At 42.2% G+C, this 7,190-nt stretch overlaps 1 long non-coding RNA gene across 1 annotated transcript in view; it reads left to right on the top strand.

Annotated features, from left to right (window-relative positions):
* Window positions 1–562: 562 nt before the first annotated feature.
* The window catches only part of LOC138966825 (uncharacterized), a 402,693-nt gene continuing 396,065 nt past the window's right edge, over window positions 563–7,190 (top strand). Inside the window, exon 1 of the long non-coding RNA XR_011455774.1 lies at window positions 563–1,145. This is a non-coding gene — a long non-coding RNA (uncharacterized lncRNA). The remainder of the gene's footprint in view (window positions 1,146–7,190) is intronic.

Genomic DNA, 7,190 nt, shown 5'->3' with positions numbered 1-7,190 from the left:
TACAATAGGTAAAGGTCGTGTGTCTCACATGTGATTAATATTGGATTTGTTTGTACAAAGGCAAATTAGCTTCATGCATCTTTGGCTTTTATAAGAAGGAACGGGAATGACTCTCCGATAGGATCATATAATTAACATCATAAAGCCTTGCCCATCAAGTTAAATACCAGATGCGTGGTGTGTGTGACGACCTTGAAATTGTATGTGTGGAGACTAGAAGCAAAAGATTGTTACATATGTTACATTACCTGCTATTCAGACTTGGTTATGTGACAGACGTTTTCTTCCACACGAGATTACGTTGATTGTCTAACGAAGCCGTCAGGCTGAGTTAGACATCAGCTAATCGAGTGTGGAACAAAACTCTGTCACACGACCAAGTCGGAATAGCATTTATGTCTCACAGCTTCAACAGAGGAGAGAACAAACACGTTTTGCGTACTCAAGCTTGACAAACCTAAACACAGGAGCAGCCATTGTGGAGAGATCTACTTTTTGACGGAAGTGAACGAACAACTATGTATGAAGTCTCGGCCAATATGTGAATGACGTCACAGCAGACCTGTTTACTCCCATAAGTGTTATGGAGTAATGCTCAGCCCCAAAAATAGTAATCCTGGCACAAAAATAGTAATCATCCAGCATTCGTCGCCAATTACAACGCACATGACAACTGTGTCTGCGAAACGCAATCATGCACATCACAAAACACATCAGTCAGTTTTTGTAGTCATCATAATTTCAAAGAAGATCACATCAAAAGCACATGCATCACTGATTCTTTTTCTTTTGCTCATAGTAGGCCTCTTTCAGTGTGTCAAGCGCTTCTCAACTGTACTTGCGCTTTCCGAATGAGTGAGGGCGAGACTCCACCACTAGAAGGCTCTCCAGCGTCTCATCAGACAGACATGATCTCTTGTCAGTCCTGTGCTTTTTCACCCCATTTTGCCATTGAAAAAACCCAATGCCAAACGTGAATTAATAGAAGAAAAAAAAGAATTTTTTTTTTTTTTTTTTTTTTTTTTTTAAAATTTGTTTTATTTATGAAAATCGTAGTCTTGACACGGATAGCGGAATGGCGTATTTTTTTGCAGAAAATCGTAATAAATTACGCCAAAATCGTAAGGGTAAACAGGTCTGTCACAGTCATCGTCACAGTCTGTATCTTTTGAAGCATCGCATTCTTCATGACGTCTTTCTGTGTCTGCATCCGCGAAATGTTTGCTCTTTTCGGGGTTTTACGGTCATCTATGTTCAGAACTCTGTCCTTCTAGTTTCAGACTAACATAGTAACAGGCCTCCTGAGCGAGGCACTTCCCAAGGGCAGCTAAATTCGCGTAAGGAAACAGTACTGTCGTCTGGGATGCCGTTCTCAGTATTCTCAGCGTTGAAGAATTTGTAAAGAGAAGAAACGATAACAGCAGGAGAAATAAAAGTCGTGTGCTCCTTTTTTGGCTTTTGGAGGGACGATTTTGAGTTTGAATTCGTTCTTGCACACGCTCCAAAGCGTGTAACATACAATCTTGCACGCGTTTGCTTTAGTAGTGGCAAAGAAGGAAAGCGTGTGACATTATAAGATGTTTGATGGGTTGTTGACAGACCAGCTTTTTTGTCGGTCCAAGGGGGAGCATATCGTCTTTTGTTTCATATTTATTGACCAAGGCCGAAGTCTATTGGGTTTGCTTTTGATTATCCATGTATAACTTGCTTCCTGCAACTATGGTAACCAGGGATTTATTGCCTGGGGAACATGAGATTTATTTCCCAGGTGCTTGTGAATGAAAACTCGTGAAAATGATGACAAATGTTTTTGTTACATAAAGCTTTGTATATGTGTGTGTTTGTGTTTGTGTGTGTGTGTGTGTGTGTGTGTGTGTGTATGTGTGTGTGTGTGTGTGTATGTGTGTGTGTTTGTGTGTGTGTGTGCGTGTGTGTGTGTGTGTGAGCCCGTGCGTGCGTGCGTGTGTGTGTGTGTGTGAATGTGTGGGTGTGCGTGTGTTTGAGTGGGTGTGCCAGTTAGTGTGTGTGTCAGTGTGCGTGTGTGTGTGTGTGTGTGTGTGTGTGTGTGTGTGTGTGTGTGTGTGTGTACTGTGTTTGTGTGTGTGTGTGTGTGTCTGTGTGTGTGTATGCTCACAGTTACGTAGACCGGTGTCATTTCTGAGTGAAACATCACTTATCAAACAAAGGCAGACAACCTGTAAGACGACTATAAAAAGAAGTGCCGTCTAATGCATGCTTGTCTCCCCTGAAATGCTCTCTCTCTCTCTCTCTCTCTCTCTCTCTCTCTCTCTCTCTCTCTCTCTCTCTCTCTCTCTCTCTCTCTCTCTCTCTCTCTCTCTCTCTCTCTCTCTCTTACATTCACCGTGGTAACTGTCATCTATATTTTATCACAGGCATGGTAAAGCTTTGTTTATCACATCATACAGGTTATCATGCACAACAGGCTGTCACAGGATACCAGAGTAACATTCATTGGCAGTTAAATGCAATACAACAATACAATACAATAACTTTATTAATCTCTAAAAGAGAAATTGCATTGCTGAGCGTTTGTGTCCGTAATAATAACATACATAAAACATTCAAAATAAACATTTGTTCTTTGTCCTGAGAAAATACAGCACATTGGTTATCACATAAGAAAGTATATTAAAAATAAATTAACATGCATTCACCATCAACAATGCACAAACGAAAGTCAGCACCTTGCCGGTTATCACATATTGTCTAAGAGAGTAGAATAAGTAGAGGTTACATGCCGAGTCTCAGTGATTATCAAAAATAATGGTCGAAGTTAGCGGATCATCAAAAATGCGAGCTTCAGCGAGCTTTTTCATGACCGCGAACTGAGACCATTATTTTTGATAATCACTGAGACGAGGTATGTAACCTCTTTATCCCTCCTTTCTTCAGTTATTCAAAGAAAAGAGGAGTTTTTGTGCGAAAGTTTGATCGAATCATATTCACCCACACAGCCTACCTGCGCAGGCGATCGATTAATGCGCGGTTGTATAGTTCCGTGCAAATCATTCAATTTTGTTAACACTTCTTGTCAGTTTCCATGTTTTGAACTAAAGTCAAGTACACAGTTATGTTGTCATTCTGCTGTGGCGGTAAAGGCAGATAGTGTGTGTTCTGTTCATGTTTTGGTATCGCTCAGGAAATGTTCTTTCCTCGAATGTGACTAGCAGACGAAGTTTTACACCCGTGTTCCAACGTTAAAAACTGTATGAAGTTTAGTTTTCTGGGGCAAACTAGTGAATGAAACCGCTGCATGTTCTTTAAGTTGATTAAATGTTTGCAATTGATTGCGTGTGATCTGTTTATAAAATGAAATATTGTTGAAAACTGACCGTCGGATTGCAGTCTCGTCGATGCAGCTGAAATCGGGAAGGGGAACTACTCGTGTCGGTAGACAAAGTATGAGAGTTACGTTTCCTTGGAATCTTGCTAGCGATAAACGATTGTGCACGGCAGATCTGAATTCAGAAAACAACCAAACTCATGGATTTTATATTGAGATTCATGTGTTCAAGCCTGTAGTTGCTGGTTTAAATGCGGCATGGTTGTATTGTTTGCTCCAGAAATGTATATTTTGTACATTAGAGTGTTCTGAACTTTTGAGTCGCTAAAAGTAGATCCACAATGTGTACAGTCTCTACCCATGAGCTATCGAGGATTCAGGCCCGTTGTTGGGTAAGTGATTTTGGTTGTTGGGTAAGTTACCGAAAAATAATTAGCCCTACAAGTTTACAGAGAGAAAGAAGCAGAGGGGGGGATAAGAGTATATATTCATGCAAAACAAAATCAACAATACTGAAACAATACAGAACACTGACCCCGTGCATCGATCAGAGCGACAACACCAGCATCTACCGCCCCACCTGAGAATTGAAGATGTGAATTGCAGATGGAATGAACGAATTTCTGTAGCGTGTGGATCTTGCGGTTGGTTGTCTGAATCTGTTGCTCGATCCTGTCTGTCCGTCTACTGTCAAATTCCGGTCTGAGTGGGTGCGAGTCGTCAGCCAAAATCTTCTGTACCTTGTCAGTCAGTCGTCGTTCATGTGTTGATGTGAAATTGTCCTGCTTCCTCCCAACCACCCCACTTGCTTTCCTGATGAATTTATCTAATCTATCCCTGTCTTGCTTGTTGATGTTGCCACCCCAACACACGGAGCCAAAGTACAACACACTATTGCACGTTGAAGTGTAAAACATCTGAAGGATTTCTTGTCTGATGTTAAAAGACCTGAGTTTTCTCAAAAAGTACAGGCGAGAGTGGAGTTTCTTCACAAGGGCATCAGAGTTTGGTTTCCATGTCAACTTATTGTCTATAATCACCCCCAAATACTTATAAATGTGATTTAAAACAGAAATGGTTTTGGGCACAGAGGACTTCTTAAAGGAGTTTTTGCGTGCAAATGGAACTTTGTAGCGTCTGCCTGAAGGCAGTATTAAGGGCAGAATATACCTGCGCTGTTTCAGCGGCACAGACGACGCACTGCATATTATTGAAGTGCGATAGGGATTATGACGAGTACTTGGCCTGTTTTCCTTTCACGCAACGTGTAGCGGGCTGGGATAATCTGCAGTGCGTCGTCTGTCCTGCTGAAATTACATAGGTGAGCCGCTCCGGGCCTTAAGTATACAAACTGTGAGAATAAGGTATGCTGTGTGTCTTGAGTGATGCTGATGGCTTTGCGTTTGACTGCGGTGATGTACAGCTCTGTCAGTGGTGTTTGTTTGATGCCTACAATCTTTCCTGCTGTGTTGATGATGCGTGCCAGTTTTGCTCCACCCCTCACCCCTAGGTTGCCATACCAAAGAACAATGTTAAAGGTTAATCGGTGTATTCCTGTGAGAGTGACATTATCTCCTGTAAGGACAAAGTGAAAGTAAATCCTTCATGATTTCACTGTGTGTTACCGCATCACTGACATTTCAGGGTAACTTTCTTGGCTTTTTCAGCAATGTTGAACATTTTTTCGCACACCACCTTCTTGATAAGCCAATATGTCACACGCTTTCCTTCTTTGCCACTACCAAAGCAAACGTGTGTAAGATTGTATGTTACACGCTTTAGGAGCATGGCAAGAACGGATTCAAACTCAAAATCGTCCCTCCAAAAGCCAAAAAAATAACACACGACTTTTATTTCTCCTGCTGTTATCGTTAAGGACAGAGTTCTGAAGATAGATGACAAAGACCCCGAAAAGAACAAACAGTTCGCGGATGCAGACACAGAAAGACGTCATGAAGAATGCGGTGCTTCAAAAGATACAGACTAAGACGATGACTGTGACGTCATTCACATATACCGAGACGTCATTCATAGTTGTTCGGTAACTTCCGTCAAAAAGTAGATCTCTCCACAATGGCTGCTCCTGTGTTTAGGTTTGTCAAGCTTGAGTACGCAAAACGTGTTTGTTCTCTCCTCTGTTGAAGCTGTGAGACATAAATGCTATTCTGACTTGGTCGTGTGACAGAGTTTTCTTCCACACTCGATTAGCTGATGTCTAACTCAGCCTGACGGCTTCGTTAGACAATCAACGTAATCTCGTGTGAAAGAAAACGTCCATCACACGACCAAGTCGGAATAGCAGGTACTATTACACGCCTGGGCAAAAGCACAACCATAAAAACATCAGACCTGGCTTTGACTCCTCTCGGAGCGTCTTTTGTCTTGAATGGAGTTGCAAATCACAGACATGCATACCAAAGACATGATTATATTATTGTCATCTGATTTTTGGCTCACGTAAATGTAGCCTATGCGATGCTAACTTTTGTCTGTCTGTGCGTGCGTGCGTATGTATGTATGTATGTCTGTGGTAGAAACTTTAACATTTGACTGAACACCAAAATACTAATTTTACCTGGTTATTATTCAAGCAACAGCTTCAAAGTATTGAAGCAATGATCAACATTTCGTCGGCACGTATGTAGTTAAAGTGTGTATCCAAAGAAAACGGGTGGTGGGGGGTTTTGGGGGGGTAAAAACAGGTGACTGGTTTGTGTCGTGTGTGGTATGTAGACCAGGTCAGGGGTCAAGGTTAGGTCAGATCGCGTGAAGGATTGTGGTATAGATACAGTTATCACCGAGCTGCAGTTCGCCGATTCGGAGAAGACGATTTCACATTGTTCGGTTTCGTAGCTCCGGAAAAATAGATAAGGAAGATACCAAAGGAGATTTCCTACAGGTTAATCTGCACAGCGTGTTTCCAGTGTCTGCGCGAGGAAGCGCTGTCAAAAGCGCAGTGTCGATCTGTCCATCTGGCAGTCGTGTCCCCGTAAGTAGGCTACAGACAGACAGATCTAGATCTAGTGTCTCGCACTCTTGCACCGTGTCACCGCTATGCTTACTGTGTGTGTATGTGTGACGGAGTGATTGAGTTTGTGTTACTGTTTGTCGATTTCTTACGTGAGCCTTGAAGGCTTCGCCTCTTGTTCTAACAGTGCCTTGCCTGGTTTTTTTACCAAAAAAATATTGTACATTATTCAAACGTATATTATCCATCACCATTTTTTTGAAAACTTTCATTTGAATAGTCATGGTCCCAAGTATTCAAAAAGAAGTGTCCAAAGTTAGAACATAATCTGAATTTGTACCAAAACCATTTTTAAAATTGGTTGGTCCATGCTAACATTGTCAGTATATTATGTGCGGATGATTAGTATAGTTGCCTTGGAGGGGGGGGTGAGAATGCCGGGGTGAGGGGTCAGGGTGTGGGGCATGGTGGGGGTGCAATATCGAATCCGCCAAACAAAATCTTGTACCGGAAGGACGATTTTCTCATCCGTGTTTGCCCCCAAGCAACCGGTCAACGATGCATCACGGTCACACTAAATCTCTCCACTCCGGTAGTGACAAAGAGTGACATCTATGTTGTTGATAGGTTTGTTTGTATGTTTATCTGTCTGTCTGTTGGTTGTCTGTTTGCCGATCGTGACCCAAGAGTGACATCTCTTACACTCTTACACGACATCGGACAAGACACGTCATGCAGGCAGTCCATGATGTTGTGTACTTGCGTGTTTGTCTGTTTGATTGTTTGCCTCTTTGTTTGTTCGTCTGTTGCATTTTACAGTCGGTCAAGTAATCATTATTACTGAATGTTTTAACAAGAGCGGAGAGCGCGGGCTCGTCTCCCGATGTAGCCTATGTGTGTCATGCTGTGTGTTTGTCT

Source organism: Littorina saxatilis, linkage group LG1 (genome assembly GCF_037325665.1).
Source record: "Littorina saxatilis isolate snail1 linkage group LG1, US_GU_Lsax_2.0, whole genome shotgun sequence".
NCBI classification, from domain to species: domain Eukaryota; kingdom Metazoa; phylum Mollusca; class Gastropoda; order Littorinimorpha; family Littorinidae; genus Littorina; species Littorina saxatilis.
The sequence above is the reverse complement of the archived record's forward strand: the minus strand, read 5'-3'. Positions and strand labels throughout refer to the sequence as shown.